The 27,377-nt window shown below is 36.2% G+C and overlaps 1 protein-coding gene across 1 annotated transcript in view; it reads left to right on the top strand.

The window, feature by feature from the left end:
* The window catches only part of DLG2 (discs large MAGUK scaffold protein 2), a 2,182,864-nt gene that overhangs the window by 416,971 nt on the left and 1,738,516 nt on the right, over positions 1-27,377 (top strand). The gene's annotated exons all lie outside the window — the stretch shown is intronic.

Here is a 27,377-nt window from a genome sequence, read left to right as displayed (position 1 = left end):
AGTTTGCTCTTTGTCTGCTTTTTCTCAATTGCTTTCAGCTCAAAATAATCCTTAGGTCAACGTGGCATATTTTGAGGTGGCATACTCTGAATTCCTTCAGCACACAGAATGTGTTCTTCATATATAATTGTTAAATAAATGAAATGAAAATATTTGAGAAAAAGAGATTTTCACAGGATTCAGCAAACGTTTATGTTTTAAATTTTGTTTCATCAGTAACCAGTAGCAAAAAATCAGTAAGCACCCATAATGCCATTAAAAAGACTGAAATGGTCTGTAATTTTTTATTCAGTCACAATGGACTTATAACATCAAACACCTCCTCCCATTCTGAAAATACACAAATGTTTTAGCAGGCTTATATTATGAACTTGTGTTTGCAGAAAATCATGTTTGATTTATTCATTTCTCCTAGTACCATTCTTGGAATTTTTATTTCAGTTTTTTTAAAAAGCAATCACATTCTTAACTTAGTCACTGGTATGAAAATAGGTCACTGTGATAGGTTCGTCAGAATACAAATGCACAGGGAATTGATATTTGGGGCTAGATCTGACTTGGATAAGTTTTCATTGTGAAAGTATTATGGAGCAATTTGTCTTACCCACAAATTTTTCTATTTTTGATAAAAGATTTATCATTCAGAGCACCCAGGCAAATAAATGGAAAAGTCTTAGTTACAGGTCTCTTAGAAACTGAATATTTATTACAGAGTATTTGTTGGTCTTGTATGTATATAAAAAAATTAAGTTTCCTAATTTAAGAAGATAAATTTAACAAAAGTTTAAAGATAGTTTTATGTGGATATCCAAAGTGTTGAGCTAAGCCTTATCACTTGAAGCTAAGTAGTCTTGGAGACCAGCTTAGGATATTTTAAAATCAAGATGAAATTCAGATGAGAGGGGAAACATATACCACAAGAAGAGAAGTAGATACTTGTGGGAGGATATCCTAGGCTCTGGGAAAAGTGTGAGAGTAGTGTCAGATGAGTAAATGCAAGTCAGGTTTGTGAATTTAATTGGCCACAGTGGAGTATATATTGGTAGTGGGCAGGGACGTGTAGGGAGAGATGGGTAAGAATTGCATATGAAGTTGAGGAATTTCAACCATATTCTTTATTTAGTTGAGAAATTTTCAGAGAATTTTGCGAGGTGTTGTAGAGATCAGCTATCTACTTCAGGAATGTGAGTTTTGAAATAGTGTCAAGCAATGATTTGTGTGGCTGAGACTGGAGGAAGTAAAAAGAACCAGAAGGTTGTCCTAATAATCAAGACCAGAGCTGAAAAGGAGTTGAGCTATAGAGAAAAAAGTAGCAGTTGAAAGGAGAGGGTAGACCCTAGAGACTGGGAAGATGAGAAATCTCCATATTCAGCTTTTATGGGGCTCACAACGGGACATGGTAGGAGTGAACAGCATGGGCTGAGGTAATTTTCTTGTTCTACCCTGAAGTTTAGCGGAGCCCTGGAACTAACCTACTATAATGAGAAGGAGGAGATCCAAAAGGAGCAGGTAAGATGCAGAGCTTATCTTCTTTACTTTGGGATTTGGGTTAGAAATATGAACTGAGGCCTGTGGCAATGTGACCTGTTCCCACTTTCTTCCCTGTTTTTCCATTGTATTATCACCTTCTGTCTAAGGTTCCTTTTAAGGCAGGACCCTAAAGTCCTCTTAGTGCATTGTAAACGAATACAATTCTAAGCCCCCCAACCACCTGAACATAACCTTCCTGTCCACCAAGGGCATTCCAAAGTTGAGACATAGAAAGGTTCTAATTAAGACAGCATGGTAGAAATCAACTGGTAGTTCAGAACTGCAGGGGGATGGGTCAGACATGCCTCACAGCTGACCAGCATTAACATCAACAGAGACCTTAGGCTGATAGAACAGATTCTCTCAGTCTGATAAGAAACATTTACAATTATTCTTTTTGAAGCCTCTTACCTGGAGGCTTCATCTGGATGATAAAACCTTGGTTTTCACAACCGCTTCTCATACCCCAGACATTCCTCTCTACTGATTCCAGGTCTTTAGATAATAATTCTTTTAGCTAAGTGCCAATGAGAAAATCTTTGAATCCACCTGTGAACTGGAAGTGTTCCACCCCCACCCCTACTCTGCTTCCAGTTCTCCTGCCTTTCTTGACTAAACCAATGTACATCTTACATGTATTAATTGATGCCTTATGTCTCCCTAAAATGTATAAAACGAAGTTGTAACCTGACCACTTTGGGCACATGTTCTCTGTATCTCCTGAGGGCTATGTCAGGGGCCATTGATCACTCATATTTGGCTCAGAATAAATCTCTTCAAATATTTTAGAGAATTTGACTCTTTTCATCAACAGCATCTACCTTAACTCTGAGAGACCCTTTGGAATCATTATGGCAAATTCTAATGTTTCTACATTTATCTATATGTTTTTTTTCTTTCCCTCTGTCTTCATTTTAAGCCTTTGTGGTCCTATCAAATATTACCAAATATCCAGACAGTAAAGAAATAAGGGAGTTAAATCAGATATGTATTCTCCATAATTACAGCAAAGCCTACCTACTCACATTTTGTAGCAAAGGCAGTAGCAGTTTTCACCTTACTTTATCTGGTTACTTCTTAATTTCATGCCTTGAAGACAGAGAGACAGTTGAGGTAATAGGATGAGAAAGGTCTTTTATTTGATCAGATGTTCAACTTACCTCCCTGCTGCTTAATAGAAAGAACATTGAGATATGAGTCATCAATTAGCTGTGTGACCTTGGGCAGATCATTTAACTTCTCAATGCCTTAGTTGCCTAGCACTTAAAGATTGTAGTGAGGGAAAATGAGATAGTAGATATGAGAGTGCTTTTATATTTTTTGATAGCAGATGCAGAAATGCTGAGCATTAGTTTTTGTTACTCTTGTAGGCCTGATTGCTATAGATTTTCAGGTTAGATTAAATTACTCAATTAGAGATTTGTTGGTTCTCCTCTCTCTAGGCTTTTCCTAATATTAATGGTTATTTTCCTGTAAGTCAGCACAGTCAGTCCTCAATGATCAGCAAATCAGTTGTGATGGAAGAGACAGAAATGGAACTCAGACCAAGTAGAATTTCTAACTCAAAACCCATTCATTTTTTACCATGCTTCTGCCTTCATAGCTTCTTATGAAGAGAGAGGAAGACAGAGAGATAGAGAGAGAAAGAGACGGAGAAAGAAAGGGGAGAGGAGGAGGGAGTGAGTGGAAATCAGAGGACTGTTACTTGTCACCTTCAAATATTGATTCGGGGGGTCAACATCTGGGAAGGATGAATGACTGATCTCAAGAGCAACTGAATCCAAAGATTGACATTTTTTTCTGTGACTAGAGGGGTTGAGGTGTACTACTCTTCTTTATTTGTAAAGTTTATATCTACATCATGAATGGATATAGTGGATATATGGTTATAAGGTGGGATATATGGATATATGATGGATAGAGGGGGAGTGTAAGAAAATAGATAAAATGCGATGGGAATTTTGATGAGGGAGATAATTTTTACAATTAGGTAGATAAGCAAAAACTTTTCATTTAATTAATCAGTCATTATTTTATATAGCCATTCAAGAAATATTGAGACCTTTTTCCTTGCCAGGCAATGGAGATATAGCAGTTAATATAATAGATGTAGTTTTCTCATGGAGCTTATTATCTACTAATGAGTTAGCTCCCAAATGACTAATAAATTACACTTTTGGTAGCTGCTAGGAAGGAGAAGCACAGAGTGCTTCAACGTATAAAAGGAGTGACCTGGCCGAGTAGTGAGGGTATCATAAGTGTTCATAGAATAGGTAATATTTGCATAGGACCATTTTTTGAAGCTCGAGCTAGAAAAGTTCCAATAATTTATCTGGTTCACAGATTGTTTTCCTAGGGCATAGAACCACAAACTTATTTACCTTTTTTACCTAGCCAATCAGTGTAATATTGGGCAGGGTACTCTTATACAACAAGGAATAGCATTCACTTCACTTTACATACCTGAAGAAAATTTTCACAAGGGACACCTTACTTCTGAGGAGGTCTTGGCTGAAACAAGGGAACTTACTTGTTGGGGTTGAATTACCCTTTGTATAGTTCATGGGATATTAACAATACCTTAAACATGTATAGGATTTAAATTATTAACTGTTCATGAAGTTATTTGTGCTCCATACATTGTGAATACTTTTAATAAATCCTTGACATAGTGAGTTATAATTACTCATTTATATATTTATCTCTTCCACTAGACCCTTGATCTACTGAGTACTTAACATAGTGCCTAAAACATACTAGACACTCATTATTTTCTTTCACAAATAAATGAAATAATATATAGCAGTAATATTTGTCTACCAAAGATATTTGGTCTTTGCAAGCATCATTCTACATGCTGGAGATCTAGTAGTTTATAAAACAGACCAAGTCTCTACCTTCATGAGGTAGAGATGAGCAACTACAAATAAACAAATTAATATTGAATATGCTAAAAGTTTTATTGTATTAATTCAGGTACTCCAAGAAGCAAACACCAAGACAGAATTAGATGGTATAAGAATGAGATTTAAAGGGGGAGATACCTGGGAAAGATGAAGGGGAGGGAATAGGACTGGACAGGAGAGGCTTCAGGCTATTATGCATGTCTGAAGCCCGTGAAATGGAAGGGAGAAGGAAGAAGGTTTAGGGAAGAACAATCTCAGATTGTAGCAGTTTTAAAGAAGTTTCAGCTAAGTTAATGGGTAGTTCCTGAGCCCAAGTTGCCTATTAAAGGAGTCCGGAGTCATCAGGAATAGTCTTAAAGTATTATTCCTGCTGTGCTCAAATACTGGCTGGGAACATCTTGGGGAAGGCTTGGCATCAGAGAATGCAGAGGTGAATACAGACAGTTGGGACTGTCAGTCAATTTGCTCCCCAAGAAAGTTCTTTTGAAAGAGATCTGAGTGGCTTAGTTCCACCACTGCCACGGTTATAAAGGAAAAAAAAAGTATAAGAAAAGTGTATGAAAAATGAGATTGCCATTTTAGATAATTTGACCTGAGCAGGCTTCTTGGACATGATAACATTTGGATATAGATCTGAATAAAATATGGGAAAAAACCCCATATGGATATCTTTGAAAGGAGATCCGAGGCAGAAGGAAGTACAATACAAAGGCTCTGAGGGAGAGGATGTTTTGTGTGCATGATAAGGGAAGGAGAAGAGAAGTATGTCTGGAGCACAGGGAGTTAGGGGGAGAGTGATGAGACATGAGGGCTTATTCATCTGTTCAACAAACATTTATTACCTGCCTCCTATATCCTAAGCACTACTCTAGGTACTTGGAATATGGAAGGGAATTAAACTGACCCAAAAAAATATGTCTTTACTGGGTTTACATTCTAATGGGGAAGACAGATGATCAACAAGATAAATAATTAGATTATGATCAATGTTCAGGACAGAATAAAGTAGGGATGGAGGATATGAAATGGTGAGTGGGCAGAAAGGATGATGAGGGCAGGTGTTATTGAAAAAGTGACTTTTTAATGAAAACCTGAAGAAAGTGAGAGCTCAAACTAGACAGTTATGAAAAAGGAAGATATTCTGGGTAGGGAGAATAAAAGGTACAAAGCCTCTGAGTGCAGGAGTCTGCTTGGTGTGACAGAGGACCAGCAAGGAGGCAGCTGAAGAGGAGTCCATGATTGGAAATAGGAGATGAAATCAGAGCAGTATTGGAAGACCAGATTATAAAGAAATTTTTGGATTATATAAATGAATTTCAGTGAAGAGACTGCTTTCTAGGCCGGGCATTGTGGCTCCTGCCTATAATCCCAGAACTTTGGGAGGCCGAGGCGGGTGGATTACTTGAGGTCAGGAGTTCGAGATCAGCCTAGCCAACATGGTGAAACCCTGTTTCTACTGAACATACAAAAAAAAAAAAAAGTTAGCTGGGCGTGGTAGTGCACTCCTGTAATTCCAGCTACTCAGGAGGCTAAGGCAGGAGAATTGCTTGAACCTGGGAGGCAGAGGTTGCAGGCCTGGGGACAGGGCAGGGGGAAAGCCTCTGTCTCAAAAAAAAAAAAAAAAAAAAGAGACTGATTTCTTTGTGCCGGTAAGTTAAGAGAAGAGCTGGAGGCATTAAATCAGAATTGTGTAAACAATTCTGCTCCCTGGTCTTTGATGCCTTCTTGTACCAGCCCTAGTACAAGAAGAATCTATACTGGGGCAGGTTGCTAAAAAATCTAAAAAAAATAAACATTGATGTTAGCTTGGAAACAGAGTGGGGAAAATTGAACTTAACTAAGTATTTGTATTCAGTGCTAAGGTATTGCATTTTAGAGTTGGAAGGCTCTCAGATTGAACTAGTGTGATCTTTATTTTTATTGATGATAAACAGGGACTGTAAAAGATGAATAGTTAGAGACTCAGGTCATAGAGCTAGTTAGTGGCAGATTTAGGACTAGAATCCTAGAGTTCTAAAGTCCAGATCAGTGCTTTTTCCTGAACCACAGCCACCACTCAATTATCAGTGCATGAACCCAGTGTACTTGCAAAGGACTTACATATTGTGGGAGGGTAGATAGGGGAGTACAGTTGAGCTTGTTTTCTTACATAAACCTTTTTCATTGAGGACAAGAACAACTGAAGGACTCCTTCTCACCTCTCCCCGGAGAGCCCTTCTATCCTTCCCTTTTTTGCAATTGCCCATTTAGATTATAAACTCATTGAGGAGGGAGTGTGCTGATTTTGTGGTTCACCTCCTACTAAGGACTCCCTGGTTCTCTGGTAACTGATCTTATTTGACTGATAATTGCAAATCATCATATAATGTTAATAATATTAGTCCCTCAACTGAAATTCATTTAACCTGGCTCAGCAGACATTTTGTGCATGTTATAGCTCCCTGTTGGGACCACTGGGGCTGATCAAGGGAAAATGTGATCAGAATGGGCTTAAATGGAAAGAACACATAATAAGACTAGCTTGACACTGAGGTTTTGAGTTGTAAAACTGCGTTCTAAAATGCTTAGTTACAATAGAAGGTCTTTGTCATGATTCTAAGAGTATTATATTGAAATTGAAATTGTTTTTTTTTTTCTGCATGCCTTAGCTATCTTAACAAAGGTATCTTAGTATACTCTAATATATCAAATATAAAATGTGGAAGAGAGAGTGAAATTTGAAATTTATCTTAGCCATATGTGTGCTCATGAGGACATGCTATCCTTTGTCACAGTCATCATTCATTCAGTCATTTTGTCATTTATTTTAAAACTGTATGATACATGGAAAATACTCTGGGCTTTGGAGTCAGAGTCTAGCTTCCATTCCTGCTTTGTTGATTACCACCTGTGTGATCTTCAGTAGGTTACTTAACTACTTTGAATATGTTTTTCAAGAATGAAATGAACATCTATTTGATATGGTTCTAACAAGAATAAAACTAGGTAAGTTCTATAAAATATCTAATATAATGTCTGTCCACAGTAAGTACCCCATTACTAGTAGCTATGTACTATTACCAGAGGCATAAACACAGTATGCCACTTTTGGAAACTCAGAAGAGGTGGAGAATGCCTGGAAGGACTTCTTGGAGGAGGTTACTTTTGAAATGGGTTTTGAAGGATAAAAAGCAGTTTACCAGATGTAGAGGGCATGAAAGGGCAATCAACCAGAAGGAATAGTTATATTAGAGTCTAGGGGTAAAAAGGAGGCTGGAGAGATAGATGAGTGGGTGAAGCAGTCCGCATAAAATGTGATGTAATTTGAGTAGTGATAAGAAAGTTCCATTCCCACCCCATTTATAAATATCTCCTTCATCTAAGTGCCAAAATATGAATTTGTGGATATATAAGCTTTCATTCGGTTCATATTTCTTTCAAAATGTAAATATTCTCTCAGAATATAAAATTGACTCATTTAAATAAAATTTGACACATGTAATGGGTCTATGTGCCAAGCATTGTGTTAAGCACTGAGAATTGCATTAAAAAAGGACTTGAACTTACCCAGTGGTAACTCACAAAATAATGGGAAGGTCAATCCGGAAGTTGGTAGCTCAAATGCTACTGATGAGGAATAAAAATTATTGAAGGAGTAGTTTTTGCATTAGAGCTTGAAAGATAAATAGGATTTATAATTGTTTTAAATAATCATTAGTACTTTAGAGAGAATTTGTTGAAGATGATATGGGTAGGTTGGCAAATACCTGGGAGGTAGGCTGGGGGAGTAGGGCTTTTGCTTCACAATTGTGCCTTTGGCTAGCCCTCCTCTTAGAAAAAGAATGCAATTGTTTACATAGTCTAAGAAGACATCTGAGAGGATAAACTCTGTTTTCCATCCTCATTAGTACAATATATGTAGGGTTGATGTTTGACAGAAAAATATGAATTATGGATGAGCAATAGGGATGAGATGCCATGATAAAAATTTAATTACTATATACTATATTGCTGATGAGACAGCAAATTGAATATCACTGACAAGTTGTCTCAACAGTGAAATGTGTTTGATGAAATGTCCAGTTGATGATGAGATAATGAATTATACCATTAGAACTATGATAACTGTAGCTATGAAAAACAACTGCCCAGAGGAAATTGAAGTTACATAAATGAATCTTTGAAGATTTTTTTTTTATGACAAAAAATACGTGTGATGACATTGGACTTGAAATTTTAAAAAAAAGATATGCGCTTTTTTTCATTTTTAGAGAGAATTTTGCTCTTGTCACCCAGGCTGGAGTGCAGTGGTGTGATCTCGGCTCACTGAAAGCTCTGCCTCCCGGGTTCAAGCAATTCCCCTTCCTCAGCCTCCCAAGTAGATGGGATTACAGGTGCCTACCACCACGCCCAGAAGATGAGCACTTTCTAACCAGTAAGAAGGAATAGAGTAGAATCGATTTCATTACAAATTCAGGAGATTTCCCATTTTATTTTGTTTTACTGAAGTGTAGAAATATCTGTTCACATTTATTGGGATAAAATAAAGCAAACCTTTATTATTTATATACCATATACTTGGTGCTTTCATATTCATTATATCAAAGAAATATCAATAACTCAATTTTTTGCCAAAAAGGAGTTTGAGACTTCAAGTGGATAAATGACTTCCTCAACGTCACATGCTTTGAAGGGGCAGAGCTAGAATTCCAACCCAGGTCTATCTGGCTTCAAATTCTTAGGTCTTTCTACTATGTATTAGTCTGTTCTTGCATTTCTATAAAGAAATACCTGAGACTGAGTAATTTATAAAGAAAAGAGGTTTAATGGACTCATGGTTCCACATGCTGTACAGGAAGCATGATGCTGGCACCTGATTCTGGGAAAACCTCAGGGAGCTTCCAATCATGGCAGAAGGCAAAGGGGGAGCCAGCACTTCACATAGCCAGAGCAGGAGGAAGACAGAGATCAGGGAGGTGCCACACACTTTTAAACAACCAGATCTCATGAGAACTCATTATCTTGAGGATAGTACAGTAGGGGAAATCTGCCCCCACCATGATCAAATCACCTCCCACCAGGCCCCACCTCCAACACTGGGGATTACAATTCCACATGAGATTTGAGGGTGGGGGTGACATAGATCCAAACCATATAATACTATATAAAACATTGTGTCTATTGATTATGTAAAGGAATGCAAATATTGTGCATTACATTTGAAAAAATTTAGAACAAAAAGATTGGATCTTGAGTAAGTCTTAGAAATCTTTTTGATACAAGAAGATATAGTTGAATAGATAACCACATCACACTCTGATCTCTTTCTTTGCTAATACTTATTGTCTGGGTCAGTCTTTCCTAATTAGGCTGCTCATTTGAATCCCATAGGGAACTTTTATTTTTTAGATTTTTTCAAAATTGATACATAATAGTTGTACATATTTTGGGGATACATGTGCTGTTTTGATACATGTATACAATGTGTAATGATCAAATCCAGGTAACAGGGCTATCCATCACCCCAAACATTTATCTGTTCTTTGTGTTGGCAACATTCCAATTCTCTTACAGCTATTCTGACATACATACACAATGAATGAGTGTTAACCACAGTTATTCCACTACACTATTGAACACTATAACTTTTTTCTTCTATTGAACTGTATTTTTGTGCCTATTTACCAGCTTCTCTTCAACCTCCTTTCCCTTACAGCCTTCTCAGTCTCTGGTAACCCCATTATACTTTCCACCTCCATGAGATCCACTTTTTTTTTTAGCTCCCAAATATGAGTGAGAACATATGTTATCTGTCTTTTGTACCTGGTTTATTTCACTTAGCACACTGACCTCCATTTCTATCCGTGTTGCTGCAAATGACAGATTTTTATTTCTTTTTATGGCTGAATAATATTCCATTGTTATATATATATATACACACATATATATGAATTATATATATTTCTTTATCCATTAATTCACTGATGGACATTTAGTTTGTTAGTTTTATAGTTTTATGTTTTACATTTAAGACTTTACTCCATTTTGAGTTGACTTTTGGTGTAAAGTGAGAGATAGGGATCTATTTTTATTTTTCTGCATGTGGATATCCACTTTTCTCAGCACCACTTCTTGAATAGACTGTCCCTTCTCCAATGCATTTTCTTGACACCTTTGTTGAAAATGAGTTGACTATAAATGTGTGGATTTATTTCTGGATTCTCTATTCTGTTTCATTGGTCTGTGTGTCTGTTTTTATGCCAGTACCATGATGTTCTGGTTACTATAGCTTTGTAGTACAGTTTGAAGTCAGGCAATGTGAGGCTTCCAGCTTTACTTTTTGCTCAGGATTGCTTTGGCTATTCAAGATCTTTGTGTCCGTACAAATTTTAGGAGTTTTTTTTTTTTCTGTTTATGTGAAGAATGTCATTGATGTTTTAAAAAGGATTGCATTGAATTCGTAGATTGCTTTGGGGAGTATGGATATTTTAACAGTAATTCTTCCAATTCATTAGCATGGGGTATCTTTCTATTTTTTTGTGTGTTCTCTTCAATTTATTTTCATCAGAGTTTAATAATTTTCATTAAAGAGATCTTTCACTTCTTTGGTTAAATTTATATCTAGGTATTTTAATTATTTGGTAGCTATTGTTAATGGGATTGCCTTCTTGGTTTCTTTTTCAGATTGATTGTAGTTAACATATAGAAATGCTACTGATTTTTGTGTGTTGATGCTATATGCTGCAACTTTACCAAATTTATTAGTTCTAACAGTTTTGTGGTAAAGTGTTTAGGTTTTTCTAACAAGAAGATCATGTCTTCTGCAAACAAGGATAAAATTTGATCTATCCTTTCCATTTTGGATGCTCTTTATTTCTTTTCCTTGTCTAATTGCTCTGGTTAGGACTTCTACTACTATATTGAATGAAAGTGGTGAAAGTGAGCATCTTCATCTTGTTCCATATCTTATGGAAATGCTTTCAATTTTTCCCCATTCAGTATGTTGTTAACTGTCGGTTTGTCATATATGGACTTTATCATTTTAAAAGTATGCTCCTTCTATACCCAGTTGGTTAAAAGTTCTTATCATAAAGAGATGTTGAATTTTATCAAATGTTTTTCCAGCATCAATTGAAATGATAATATTGTTTTTGTCCTTGATTCTGTTAATGTGATGTATTATGTTGATTGATTTTTGTAGGTTGAACCATCTGTGCATCCCTGGACTAAATCCCACTTGATTATGGTAAATGATGTGTTTAATGTGTGGTATCCAGTTTGCTAGTATTTTATTGAGAATTTTTGCATTTATGTTTATCAGGCATATTAGCCTGTAGCTTACTTACGTGCTGTGTCCTTGTCTAGTTCTGTTACTAGGGTAATGCTGGCCTCATACAATGAGTTTGTAAGTATTTTCTTTTCAATGTTTTTGAATAGTTTGAGTAGAAGTGGTATTAGTTCTTCTTTAAATGTTTGGTAGAGTTCAGCAGTGAAGCCATCAGGTCCTAGGCATTTTTTTGATAGGAGACTTTTTATTACTGCTTTGATCTCATTATACTTATTTGTTCAGGTTTTCTATTTCTTCCTGATTCACTTGTGGTAAGTTGTATATGTCCAGAAATTTATTCACTAATTTCTTCTAGGTTTCCTAATGTGTTGGCATATAGTTGTCTCTAATGATCCTTTGTATTTCTGTGGTATCAGTTGTAATGTCTCCTTTTTCATCTCTAATTTTGTTTATATGGCTCTTCTCTTTTTTTGTCTTAGTCTAGCTACAGGTTTGTTAATTTTGTTTGTCTTTAAAAAACCAGATTTTCATTTCATTGATCTTTTGTATTTTTTTAGTATCAATTTCATTTATGTATGGTCTGATTTTTATTTTTTTCTTGTATTAGTTTGGTGCAAAAGTAATGCTTTTTTTGCCATTAAAAGTAATGGAAAATGAAAGTAGAAAACAACATACCAAAACCTATGGGATATTTATTTAGAACTTATATTTATTATTAAATAATAAATTTATTATTAAGTTTATTTAATAATATAAGTTGGGTTTGTCTTATTTTCTAGTTCTGTGAGGTGCATTGATAGCTTATTTGAAGTTTTTAAATTTTTTATGTAGGTATTTATTGTTAAATATTTCCCTTAGAGTACTGCTTTCACTATATCCCATAGCTTTTGGTATGAAAGTGCTCCTAGTTTCATTTGTTTCAAGAATTTTTAAAATTTTCATTTTGATTTTTTCATTGACTCATTGGTTGTTCATGAGCATGTTGTTTAATTTCCATGTATCTATAAAGTTTCTAAATTTCTTCTTTTTGCTGATTTTCACTTTTGTTGCATCGTGGTCAGAAAAGAGACTTAATATTATTTTGACCTTTTAAAATTTGTTGAGACTTTTTTTGTGGCTTAACATATGGTCTGTCATGGAGAATGTTCCATGTGCTGGAGGAAAGAATATTTATTCTGTAGCAGTTGAATGAAATGTTCTATCAATGCCTGTTAGGTCTATGTGGTCTAGAGGGTATTTTAAATTTGATGTTTCCTTGTTGATTTTTCTATCTGGATGATCTGTCCATTGCTGAAAATAGGGTGCTGAAGTCCCTAATGTTATTATATTGCAGTTTATTTTTCCCTTAGATCTATTAGTATTTACTTTATATATTTGGATGCTCCAATGCTTTATATATTTGGCTATTTTATGTATTTGAGTCTGCCTTGTATGTTATTTGATTTTATTCTCTCACAACTTTGAGAATCCTCTTTGTCTTTAACCTTTGCAAATTTGATTAGAATATGTCTTAAATTATTCTTATTTGGGTTGAATATGCTTGGTCACCTTTCACCTTTCTGTACCTGAATATTTATATTTTTTTCCAGGTTTGCAAAATTTTGGGTTATTATTTTTTTGAATAAGCTTTTTATCACATTGCTTTTCTCAATTCCGTCTTTAATGCCAATAACCTGAATATTTGCTTTAACATTGTTCCATAGAGTCCATAAGCTTTCTTTATTTCATTTTTTTCATTTTTCCTCTGTGTTTTAAATAGTTTGTCTTTAAGCTCATTGATTCTTCTGTTTTATTTCTGTTGTTGATACTATTACATTTTTCATTTCATTCATTGTATTTTTAAGCTCTAGAATTTGTTTTTTTATTATTTTGATTTATCTGTTACATTTCTCTGACAAATTTCGGAATTCATCCTCTGTGTTCTTTGAAGTTCATTGAGCTTCCTTGAAATAGTTGTTTTGAATTCTTTGTCTGAGAGATCACACATCTCCATCACTTTAGGGTTGGTCTCTAGTGCCTTACTTTGTCCATTTGGTGAGGTAATATTTCCCTGAATGTTCTTGATGCTTGCGGATGTAACAATTTCTGCAAATTGAGGAAATAGGTATTTATTTTACTTTGCAGTCTTTTTTGTGTCTGTACTTCTTTAGAGGACCTTCCAGAGACTCTAAGAAGACTGACTATTGTGTCCACGAGACTGTGACCCCTGCAGCTACCCCAATATTAAAGGGCACCCAAGCCATGTGTCTTGTGTGGGCTTTGAGATTCACAGCTTTCAGGCCCAGACAGACCTGGGGAACACCTAAGTCAGATACCAGGGCTGTGTGGGAAAGCTGGCCAGGGACCTAAGTATAGAAGACTGTTCTGGTGGTCTACATGTAGGCTCCAAGCAGGCTCCAGTACAGGCAGCATGGGTCTTCAACTGTAGCAACAGTGGCTGAAGTTGAGACTCAGCCCTCTCCAGATATGCTGTAGAAAGGAGATTGGTGAGACTGTTTCATTGGCTCAGAAGTGGATGTGTCTTTCAGCAGATCTCTGCACAGATAGGGTAGTTACCCTACTGTAGTGGGTGGGGCGTGATCTGAGACTGGTTCTCTTTGGATCTGCTATGGGACAAAGGCTGGAGGGGCTGGTCTTGTTGGCTAAGAGGGGAGCATGTCTCCCTGCAAGTCCCTGCACAGATTAGATAGTTCCTCAACTGCAGTGGGAGGGGCTGGAACTGAGACTGGGCTACACGGGGATCTGCTATGGGCTGGAGGCTGGAGAGCTTATTCTCATTAGCCATGAGGAGCATGAGTCTCCCAGCAGGTTAGTTTCCCAACTGCAGCAGAAGGAGCTGGAGCTGATGGGGCCTCTTGTGATCTGCTGCAGGATGGAGGCTGGAAAGCTCAGATTCATTAGCTCAGACAGGTCTGTGATTCCTAGCAAGTATATGCACAAACAGGACAGTTTCCCAACTGCAGCAGACTGGGGCTGGAGCTGAGAGGGAGGCCCCTTGGAATCTGCTGTGGGAAGGAAGCTGGAGAACCCTTCTCATTGGCTCTAATGTTCATGTGTATCTCCAGGAGGTCTCTGCAAAGATAGTTTCCTGACTGCAGCAGGAGGGGCCTAAGCTGAGACTGGACCCCCTCCATATCTGCTGTGGGATAGAGGCTGCAGAACCCAGCCTTATTGGCTCAGAGAAATATTCATCTCCCAGCAAGTCCCTGCATAGATGGGGTAGTTCTCCAACTGCAATGCAAGGGGCTGATGCTGAGACTGGGCCCCCTTGGGAACTGCTGTAGGATGGAGGTTAGTGATACTCTCATGCGGGCTCAGATGCCTGGGCTGTGAGATATGAACAAATCTCTTTCTGGATTCTTCTGTGAACAGCTCTGAGCTGGGACTTCAACTGAGGAGGCTGGAGCTGAGCCACTGGATAACTCTTAGATTCACTGTCAAGACTGATTTAAACAGGCAGACAAGCCTCTTTGCTAAGATGATTCCATCTCGACCCCTTGTCAGATGGTTTTGGTTGCAGGCTAAAAGACAAAGAGGGCTATAGCTAAGCTCTTTGGCAAGTGGGCTGTTTCTAGGCTGAACCCTGGAGCACAATTGTTGAATCAGATACCTGGGTGCTGGTGTGCGCTCTCGAAATGAGCCCCCTAGGTGTTGGGCTCCATGGGGGCGTTCACAACCTCCTATCTGAATTCGCAAGACTTCTGCAGAGAGACTTTTGGATATGGGTGAGTACAGAATTCTTGTTGTTGTTGTGGGGGAAATGAGCATGTTTGTTCTTATTCTGCCATCTTGTTGATGTCACTGTCTCCAGGGAAAACTTACAAAAAAAAAAAATAATTCCTGGGTCTCACTACAAAAATATTCTGCTTTCTTTGTGTGGGGGTAGAATCCAAAGTTCTATATTTTGTTTTCTATATGATTCTGAAGTGTATCCAGGTTTGGGATCTAGAGTCTAGACTATGTGAACAGTGGCTTAATCTGTTTGTGGCTCACTGTATGTATTAATACAACTGTCTAGAGTCATGGTTAGAACTCTATATATTGTTTATTATTTTGTGATAAGTATAATTTTAATAAAAGGGCAAGTTTTAAACTCCCATCAGTGGTACTTTCCAAAGAGAGGTCAACTAGCCATCTTCATAAGAATCACCTTGAGTGGTTGTTAAAATGTAGATCTATTATAATAGAGGGAGAATTTCAGAATTAATGTTTAGAATATCAAGCCAAGCAATAGCTTGAGTTATAATTTACATCCAACAACACGCATAGACCTTAAGTACTTGGTTCAATGAACTTTGATTCTTGCATATAATTATGTAAACTTCACCATAAACTTCTATCACCCTGGAAAGTTCTCTGATGCATCTTTAGAATCACTTCACGCATTATTCCTTAGACTTTTTAAATTTTTATCCCTGGGGATTAGCTGTGTCTCTTCTAGAACTTCTTGTAAATAGAAACATAAAATATGTGTGCACTGGTGTCAGTCTTCTCTTGCTCAATGTAATGATTCTGAGGTTCATCCATGTTTTTGTATGCATTAGTAGTTACATTTCTCTTTATTGCTGAGTAGTATTACATTATATGAATATATCACAACTTGATCTATTGATGAGTTATTCACTGATTTTGGCTATTATGAATAAAGTTGCTGTGTACATTTTTGTACAAATCTTTTTGCGGATGTGGGCTTTAACTTCTTTTGGGTAAATGCCTAGGAGTGGAATTGGGGGGTCCTAAAATAGGCATATATTTAACTCTATAGTACTGCCAACTAGTTCTCCAAAGTATGTGTGGGGAAGGTTGACATTAGACCTGAAACTTGAAGATAACTGGGTGAATTAGGATAACAGAGGAGCTTTTGGCAGTCAGATTATCAGGTACAAAAGCACGGAGCCCCAGTGAATCTAGCATGAAAAGTTCCACTGGATCCATCAACTGATGAGAATTTCAGTGTGGCAAGGGACTTGAGGTAAGAAAAAGATGGGGTGGTCGTAAGAGAAGAATAGTTATAAATGAGGCGAAAAGCTGATTGAACTCAAATTAGAAATGCCAAAATAATGAGTTTTGATTTTATCATAAAAGTAGCAAAGGGTTAATAGATAATTTTTAATTATGGTAGTAAAATGATACCTTTTTGTTGGAGATATAGAAACCAATATTGTAATAACTATTACTAAATATAACATTTTTCACACAAAATATCTGTGTAAACTTGCCTTCAATTTTACTTCTCAAATTTCTATAATTCTATAATGTGTACATTTATAGAATATTTCATATATATAAATTGATTTAGTTCTAGAAACAATTTATAAGTAATATCTGGATTGTTAGTATGCTGTTTGTGGAAATTTAATAGCTAACTTGAAATCCTTCAATGATGTGCTAAATGTATACTTTTTGTGGGGAGAATTTTCATAATTTTCAGTGTGTTCTTAAAGGGGTCTGGCTGTGGCACTTCTTCAAATATTTAAGAACATCTGTTCTCCACAGAAATGGAGGGCCAGAGGTCTGAAATAATTTTTCAGTTTTCTAGTTAGTATTAGAATTGGAACTACAATGAAATCTCTTAATTCTGAATCTAGTGCTTTTTCCATTATCCCACTTATACCAGAAGTCTTTCCTGTGACCACTAATATCAGTACCTTTGAACTTTTTTTTTTCTTTTTTTCTTTATAAAAGACTGTCTCAGGTGTTGGCTAGACCTGCGTCTAATAAGTTTGGTCCTGACAGGAAGAATGCATGTCGTTCATCTGTTATTTATCATAACTATAATTTCATTAACTTGTTACATGACATTAGAATATTTACTGTTTTCATAAATATCTCATTTAATCCTTGTAACAACTTTGTAGTATAACTAAGATTTTAGCTGAGGAAACATTAGAGAAGCTAAATGATGACCCAATACCATGCAAATAATAAATGGCAGGACTTTACTAGAATTCAGGGTTTCTGAAATTTCTGTAATTATCCAGGCATGTACCCTTTATACAATGGTATGAGGCCTCCTAGGTCATGGAGATTTTGTTCTAGTTGGTTCAGTGCTTAGATCCTCTGTCTCTTTGTTTATAAAATAAAGGACTTGCAGTATGGTATTTTATCTCTAAAGATCCCTTTACTCCTCATATCTGTGACTATGTCTTTCAGATACTTTCCTTATGTTTAGAAATCTAGGGTTACCATAAGTAAACTCAATACATTTAGAAAGCTTAATTTAAGGAAAATATAAATTAAGATGATTGCTTTCCTTTACAGATAATTGTATAGCTTTTCTAAAATAATCATCATGGGTTTCCTTTGAATGTCAAGATTTCTTAATACACTTAAAAATGGTTCTTGATGTGAGTCCAGAAGCCCATGGTCAAGTGACAGAATGTCTGTCATTCCTTTAACATTTTATGCAAAATTTTCTGTATGTATAAATATGTGCATTTTTCTTTAAAAGTGTTTCAATAGATTCATTAGTTTTCATTAGATTTCTAAAGATATCTAGGATCCAGAAAAAAATAGAACTCTGGTTCTAAAACGTGAGTTGACTTTTCGCAATGTAACACAGACATATCATTTTAGTAATATGTCAACTATAAAGGGCAAAGTTCAATATTACATCGTAGAAAGGTCTACCAAATTATATAGCTCTCTGATTACGTAGAGGCCTAGCAATCTTGTGCCTATACTCCTTTGCCTAAACCACATTTCACAAGCCATTTTAAAACTGCCCTCAGTTTTCTTTTATCTTTATAATGTAGAAAGGAGAAAAATTTAGACTTTGTATAAGTGTAGCTATTCTGTTGTGTCATATGAGAGGAATATAAGGTGCCAAAATTAAACAGATATGGTTGATTCTTTTTATGTGAATCTCACAAAAGGGTGTTTACACTTAATTTCTATTCTCTTAAATATTCCATTCAGAGAACTGTATGTGTGTGAAGACTTAACACTTTCCTTTATATTTGGCTGGGGGAAATTACAAGAAAAAGCTACTTTCCACATGTAGTTAAAGTATACCAATTTCATGATAATTATCCATACTAAGTGGATATATGTTCTTAAAGCACTTCAGTGTATTGTCCTGATAAAATGTCCTGAATTCTAATAAGTAAATGTGTAAGTCAGCCTTTGCTCTGGAGAAACAACCCTGGTCCCAGCAGTGTGCTAAGGCCAACTTGTAATAAGCTTGCAAAATTGATTTTAAAATTTTCAAATAATTTTAAATTTCCCACTTTTTTGACATCATGTTGATAACTTGAAATTGGTTATGGTGGGACTATTTACACTATGGAAATCAGCAGCCTCCACTAATTAGGCCCCTCAACCACTAGGTACCAGCTGTGAAACATTGACCAGGACACCACTGCCTGGCTCATGTATTTTCTCAGTTAGGATTGCATACTTTGCATGTTATTTATCATTAGTAATCTCTACAGAGAATTTAAATAAAGGAAAATTGAACAGTTTTTTCTTAAAATTTTACTTTTGTAAACGTACTTAAACTATTCACATACAACTGGAAACTCAGTCTCCAAAGTATGTGTGCGTGGTAGTTTTCATTTGGTGTCAAAGAAATTTTGAAGATAATGAAAATGCCACCGGAGTGGAAGTCAAGGAACTTGGATTTGTCACTGATTTTACAACCTTGAGCAGTAACTTTATGGTCAAAAGTGCTTTGTTTCTCTAAGTATAAAAGGAGGCAAAGCTGGGTTGAATTTGCTAGTGTTTGTGGAGCTACTTAGTGTGAAAATTCTCATTCCAAAAGAAAAATAAATATTTAAAGAAAGTTATACCGCAAAAAGTTAATATTTTATCTAAAATAATGAATGATACTTTATAGTGAGTATACATCTTATTGCCATAAAACCAAAGTATATGAAATTTTACTTTTCAAAATTGTTTCTATTTTAAAAATATTTAGTTAAGTCCCTATTTCCAGTGATAACAGATTCTTTAAAACACTGTCACTTTCAGAGAAAATAATTCACTTTATGATTTAAGTTTGCCCAATTCTAGGTTTCTACTTGGTGACTTCAGGGTCCCTCCTTTTCACTTATTTTCTTCTCCTCAGACCTTTGATCTAAATTCCAGAGGGGTAGGGCCTTGTTACTCTGGCTTCAGTGGGGAGGTTAATGTGTCCATGATTTATTGCATCCATGCATGCTGCCTTCTGTTGAAAAATATAGTCACCATTAACATCTTTGGTCACTGGAACTGACTCTTATTGCAGTGCACTAAAATGTGCTCTTCCCCTTTGGTACTCTGCTAACTAGATTTGTACTGATCACAATAGCCTCTCCATTCATCTTAATTATGATGTCCCTCCAGGGGCCATCTCCCACCCTCAGCCACTATCACACCTTTTTCTCAGGGACATAGGAAATTTTTAGATGCTGTCCCTTGTTCTTCCTGGGCTTCAGAGCTTGAGAATAGCAGGTAGGGAATATCTCTGGCCTTCTCTTTTTAGATTTAGCTTCTGTTATGTCTACTATTGCAGAGCCAGGCTGACAGAACAATTCTCTACCAGACTTTTTGTACTTTCCAACTTTATGATGGAAGTGAGACCTAGCTGCATCCCAATACTTACATAGAACATGGCACATAGTAAGTGCTCAATAATTATTTGTTGATTAAATGAATATATGAATGAAAATAAACTGAATTAATAAATGAAAATTCATCTGCTTTGTGTTACTCCCCCATCCCAATCTGTATGAGTTTGTCTCATTATTCTCCCAACTAGGGGCTTAGCCAGGAGGATGGACAGGATTATAAGCCCCTATAAGGGATGTACCAGCATTTAACTTCATGCCACAATCCTCCCATACTCTTTCTATTCTGCTTGAATTTTTCTTTGGTGGGGGTGGGGGAGAGGGGAGTGCGGAAAATGTTTTCTTCTTGTTTGCTTTATATGAAATTCTACTCTCTCAGACATCTGGGCCCTTGGGATCTTTATATTCATACTGCAGCATTTAAACTGAAAAACAGCTTTTAGGACATCAGTAAGATGGGTAAATACTGTTCTTTGAAGCCTGTCTCCCCCTACAAAGAGGGACCAAAACAATGAATATATAACTATATTTTGACTGCTGTGGCTGAAGAAGTGTGCTGTAAAGTACCAAGGGAGCAGCAAAATCCTTGTACAGTTTTTCCCTACTCTTTCTCCCACTAAGATTGGCTTGGAGGTGGAAAGGACTTCTTATGAGAAAAAAGTAAGCTGTACGTCTCCCACAGTCCCCACTGCTACCATAGATTTTCTCCACAGCAGTTCTCCAACATGAGAGTCTTCCAGTCTTCACAGACTCCAAATGCAGTTTGGAAAGTAGCCAGGAGTTTGCATGACTGCATTGCCTTATAGTAGGAGCCCATGTTAAACACTCCTCTCATCCCCATGACCTAAGCTGTTACAGAATGGTGCCATCTTGAAACTAAATCCACTGCTAAAGTGCATTCTGCCCTGGGGGCCAGTAGTCACTAATTTTTTCCATCCCTGAGGCCCCGTTGTTATTCCATCACATTCACATGGGTGCCTGGAGCACTATAACCCTGGCTACCCAGAGCCTAAGACAGACAAAATGACCAAGACACTGCATTTGAACCACATAGCACCCAACCCCCACAGGGAACATATTGTGCTTCAAAGGTTACTGTTAAGACAGTAAAAATGACAACCCAAAGAGTAGTAGAAAATATACAAAACATATATATTGAAAGGGTCAACTATTCAGCATATATAAGAACTCTTACAAGTCAACAATAAAAATACAATCCAATTTAAAAAAAATGGACAAAGGATTTGAATATGTATTTCTTCAAATAAGATGAACAAATGTCTAAAACACACAAAAAGATGCTCGATAACATTAATCATTAGGGAAATGCAAGTCAAAATAGAATGAGACACCAAATCACACCCACCAGAAGGAAGAAGTTTGACTAGGATATGGAGAAATTGGAATTCTCATACAGAAATTGGAAATTTACAATAGTGCAGCCACTTTGGAAAATAGTCTGGCTTAAAATGTTAAACACAGTTATCAGCAATTCCACTTCTAGGTGTATATTCAAGACAACTGAAAATATATGTTTCTATGAAAACTTCTACGTGAATGTTCATAGCAGCATTATTCATAATAGCCAAAAATAGAGATAACCCTAGTGCCCATTAACTGATGAATGGATAAACAATATATAGAATCTATATAAGGGAGTATGAATCAGCCATAAACAGCATGTGCTGCTGATACACGCTAAAACATGGAAGAAGCTTTGAAACATCCTAAGTGGAAAAAGCCAGTGCATATAGTATACGATTCAATTTATACAAAATTCCAGAATAGGCAAATTCATAGAGATAGAAAGTAAATTATTGCTGCCAGGGCCTGGAGGAAGGGGGAATAGACAGTAACTGCTAATGAATATGAGGTTTCTTTTTGAGGTGATGAAAATGTTCTGGAATTATATAAGGATAATGGTAATATACTGAAAGCCACGAAGTTGTACACTTCAGAAAGGCAAATTTTATGGTATGTGAGTTATATTTCAGTTCAAAACCTAAAGAGAACAAAGTAGTCCTGTCCTAATCTAAATCCTGTACTTTCCATGCTGCCATAGGAACATGGGTGGATTGAAGTGAAAAACGGAGTGCATGCTATTACTGTGCCGGTTTAAGCATCCGAATATAAAAAGACAGCCACTTGATTCAGGGAGATGACAGAAGGAATAAGAGGAATGATACGGGACAATGAATCTGAGAGAAATTTCACAGGCAAAAATAATAGGATTTGGTGATTTATTGTAATCTAATGAAATATTAAAAGGAAAAATTGGGTCTTCTGATTTCAGATAAAATAAGATGAAGAATTTAAGGTAGCTATCATGTTTCCTAGCACTTTTAATAAGTGCCTATTAATTCCCCTCCAGTTTCTACTCCAGTGCCTGTTGCACTTGTTTCTACCTTAGGGTTCTCAAATCTGTCATAGTGTTCCTGGCCAATCAGGCACTCCCCCTATGGTTCCTCACCCAGGTTCCCTTTGTTCTAGGGAGTTGACCTCCCCTCCCAATTCCTTATAGATAACTATCTCTATGTCACAGTCCCATCAGAATTCCTTGGATGAATTAATTTAATTTAGCTGAAGTTAATAATGTAAGATTGTAATGATAATGATAACATTATCATTTTATGGAGTAGTTAGTATGTACTGAACTCAATACATGCTTTATCACTTTTATTCTCATTTTATAGATGAGGAAACCAATGCACAAAGAGGTTAAGTAAGAAATGTGCTCAAGGTCATGGTACTAGTAAGTGGAAAGAATGGGATATAACCCTAAGTCTTTTTGTCTCCAAAGCCTGTATGCGAATTCCACCTTGATAAGTGTGTAAATTTGTAGTCAGATCAAACTGCATTTTGATTCCAGTTCAACTCCTTTCTATTTATGTAAATTTTGCTAAGTCACTTCATTTCTCTTATTTGTAAAATAGCAATAATACATTTTTCATAGGGTATTTTAAGGTAACCACGTTACTTGGGGGAAATTATTTCACACTTCTGAGCCTCACAAAGCCCAGGATAATATGAAAATAATAATAGCCATCTCTCAAACTTATTGTAAGGGTCAAATGAGATAAGGTATGTAAAGCTCTTAGTAGACTTATAAGAAGTATTCAGTATTCATCTGTTGCTGGAATGTCTGCCTGCCCATCAATGGTAATATATTTCTGCCATATCTGTGGATGGAGGAAAAAACTCCCAGAAAACCAATCTATATATATCTTCCTGGGTCATATGTGAGATACACATGTTTGAAGGAGAAAAGTGAGAAAGCCTCTTTGAAGCAATTTGCTGTCATACTCCAAAAGTTCACTATAATATTCTTGAGAAAGCCATTTCCATACCCTGAAAATTAGCGACGGGATATGGATTTTCTTAGCATGAATTCCTCTGAGAGCATGTCAGTAAATTTTTTCAAGCTAGCCAGGACTGTTTTCTTCCTTGCATTCCATAGATCTTGAGTTGTGTGGCCAGTGGAACCTGGTGGAGGATGAAGTGGGAGAATAATGTGTGTGTGGGGCGGGGGCGGGGGGCGGGGGTGTTTTGTGTGGTGGGAGTGAAATTGATGACATAGTTTTGCTTAAAAAAGTGGTAGAGAGTTTAACTTCTGTTATTTCCTTCCACTACTGGGTCCAAAAAGTCTTAGCAAAGAGTACAGAAAGTTACGATACACCATACGCCATTTGTTGTTGTTCTTCATTAGGAATATATCCAAACGTGTGTGTGTGTGTGTGTGCGCACACGCATATAAACAAATGATTTCATCACCTAGATTGATTCCATGTCTTTGCTATTGTGAATAGTGCAGCCATGAACATATGAGTGCAGGTGTCTTTTTGGTAGAATGATTTGTATTCCTCTGGGTATGTACCCAGTAATGACAGCAATGAGATTGCTGGGTTGAATGGTAGTTTTAAGTTCTTTGAGAAATCTCCAGAGTACTTTCCACAGTGGCTGAACTACTTTACATTCCCACCAGAAGTGTATAATTGTCCCTTTTCTTCACAACATCACCAACATCTGTCATTTTCTGAATTTTTAATAATCATTCTGACCAGTGTAAGATAGTATTTCATTGTGGTTTTGATTTGAATTTCTCTAATGATTAGTGATGTCAAACATTTTTCTTTTAGGTTTTCTAATTTATATGCATAGGGGTGTTCATAACAGAGCTTTTGTATTTCTGTGGGGTTGATGGTAATATCACCTTTGTCATTTCTGATTGTGTTTATTTGGATCTTCTCTTTTTCTCTATTAATCTAGCTAGCAATCTATCAATCTTGTTTATTTTTTCAGAAAACCAACTTTTGGTTTCACTGATTTTTTTCAAATGAATTTTACATCTCAATTTCGTTCAGTGTAGCTTATCTTGGTTATTTGCTTTTCTTCTGCTAGCTTTGGAGCTGATTTGCTCTTTTTTTTTCGCTCCTTTAGGCTTGATGTTAGGTTGTTGATTTTAGATCTTCCTAACTTTTTGATGTAGGTGTTTACTGCTATAAACTTTCCTCTTAACACTTCTTTAGTTGTCTTCCAGAGATTCTGGTATGTGATGTACCATTTTGACTCAGGAGCTACTTAGTTTAGTCCTAGCTATTCTGACCCTCAGAATGTTTAAACAATGTGTATGATTGTGAATACTTTTAAGAAAACTATACCAGTAATTTGGTTCAAGGGAGTGTTTTGGGAGGTAAATTCTATTAAATCAACTCAATTCTTTTTGTGAAATTTTCTATACTGAATACACATATTTGAGTACCTGAACTATTCATGATCCTTTGCTAGGATGAACAAACTTTCATTTCTGAAGGGTCTAAAGCATTAGAAGTCCTGCCTGAATTAGGTTTAGTTTCACAGTAACTTTTATTTATTTACAGCTTTACTGAAGTATAAAATATGCATTATAAGATACATCCTCCAGTCAAGGTGGCTCACATCTGTAGTCCTAGCTACTCAGGAAGCTGAGGTGCAAGGATCTCTTGAGCCCAGGAATTTAAGACTACAGTGAGCTATGATCACACTGCTGTACTCCAGTCTGGGTGAGAATGAGACCCTGTCTCTAAGAAAAAAAAAATACATTCATTGTGAGTGTAGGATTCAACTATGTGGGTTTTCTTGGTTTTATTTTATTTTATTCCAATTATTATAAAGTAAAGATGCCTTTTGGTACATGGGTCTTTGAATTTTAACACATGTAATCATCATCGTAATCAAGATATAAGACAATTTTAATTCCTCAAACCCTCCTTCCTATTGCTAACTCTCTATAATCACCTTCTCCATCCACATCTAATCTCTGACAACCACTGATCTTTTCCTTATTGCTATAGTTTTGTGTTTTTGAAAAATACGTAAATGGAAGCATACACTATATAATCTTTTGAGACTAGCTTCTTTCACTCAGCATAATGCCATTGAGATACATTCAAGTGGTCGTGTGTATCAATAGTGTGTTGTTTTATATTGCCAAATAGCATTCCATTGAAGAGATACACCGTGGTTTGTATAACTATTTGGCCACTGATGGACAAATGTTCTTTCCAGTCTTTAGGTCTCCTGGGAATGAATTTTTTTTATTTTTGTTCATTTGGGAATGACTTTATTTTGTTTTCCTTTTTGAAGAATAATTTTCCTGAGGAGGTTTTGGTTGACAGGTTTTGTTTTTGTTTTTAACTTTAAGCACTTTGATATATAATTCCACTGTCTTTTAGCCACCATTCTTTCTTATGGGAAGTCAGCCATTAATCATATTGCTGTTTCTCTGTACTTAATGAGTTATATTTTTTATCTTGCTGCCTTAAAAATTTTCTCTTTTTCTTTCAACAGTTTTTCTGTGATGTATTTAGATGGATATTGCTTTGCATTTTTTCTATTCTGGTTTTGTTGAGTTTCATGGATCTATCGATTAGCAGTTTTTATCGAATTTAAAAAGCTTGGGGCTTATTTTTACTGTCTGTTTCCCGTGTTTTCACCTTTTGGGACTCCCATTACTTTTGTTGGTATGTTTGATGTTGTCCTAGAGGTCTCCAAGGCTCTGTTAATTTTTCTTCATTTTCTCTTTGTTCTTCAGGTTAGATCATTTCTAATCTTCAAGTTTACTGATAATTTCTTCTGACATTTCAGAACTGCTGTTGAGTCTCTCTAGTGAGTTTTAAATTTCAGTTATTAAATGTTATACTTCAGAATTTCCACTTAAATTTTTAAAACAATTGCTTCATTTTTATTGAGATTTTCTGTTAGTTGAGTCATTATAGTCATACTTTAATTTTTTAAAAATGGGTTTTAATTCTTAGAATATATTTGTAATATTTGCTTTAAAGTCATTGTTAGATCTAGTGTGTATTCATTAAGAGAGAGTTTCTATTGACTACTTTTCTTTTGAGCATGGGTCACGCTTTCATGTTTCTTTGCTTGTCTCTTTTTAAAAAAACTAGACATTTTAGATACCAGATTATAGCAAATCCAGATTCTGCCTCCCACTCTGATGGTTGTTATTGCTTGTGTTTTGTTTGTTTGCAACTTTTCTGCATTCAATCTGTGTAATCTCTTTCCCTGCAGGATTTTAATATTTACTTTTGTTTTAAATCCTGGCTTTCTATGGGTCACCCCTATGTCAGCATAGCTTAGTGGTCAGCCAATATTTGGTTAGAGTTTGTGCCTAAGTATCTTAAATCAGCAAGGCTTCCACCCTCTACTGATGGATCTGTATTTGGTTTGGGGATTCCATTCATAGTTCAAGTAGTTTACAAGCCATTGCCAACTTTTACTCTCTTTAGGTCCTCTATTCTCATGTCTCCTCTGCGCTTGTGGATTATATTCAGCCAGGGATACATAGAGAGACTAAGGCCTTCTCTAATCTCTCCTGAACAGTTTTAAGACTTTCCTGTCAGCAGGGTGGTGTGAATAGCTTATCAAGGCCCTTTATGGCTGTCTCATTTCATGGATCTTCCTGTGCAACTACCGATTAGTCTGCTGATGTTTTGCATGCCCCAACCAGCACTACAACCTAAGGTCACTGGAGCTACTGTTTATTTCTTCTGCTTGCCACTGAGACTGTTACTGTTACTGCCAATGCCACTGAGTGTGGATTTTTTTCTCACATTCCACTCCAAATCAAGTGAGTTC

Source organism: Pongo pygmaeus, chromosome 9 (genome assembly GCF_028885625.2).
Source record: "Pongo pygmaeus isolate AG05252 chromosome 9, NHGRI_mPonPyg2-v2.0_pri, whole genome shotgun sequence".
Classification (NCBI taxonomy): Eukaryota; Metazoa; Chordata; class Mammalia; order Primates; family Hominidae; genus Pongo; species Pongo pygmaeus.
Note: the sequence above shows the minus strand (reverse complement) of the source record. Positions and strands in the feature narration are given on the sequence as shown.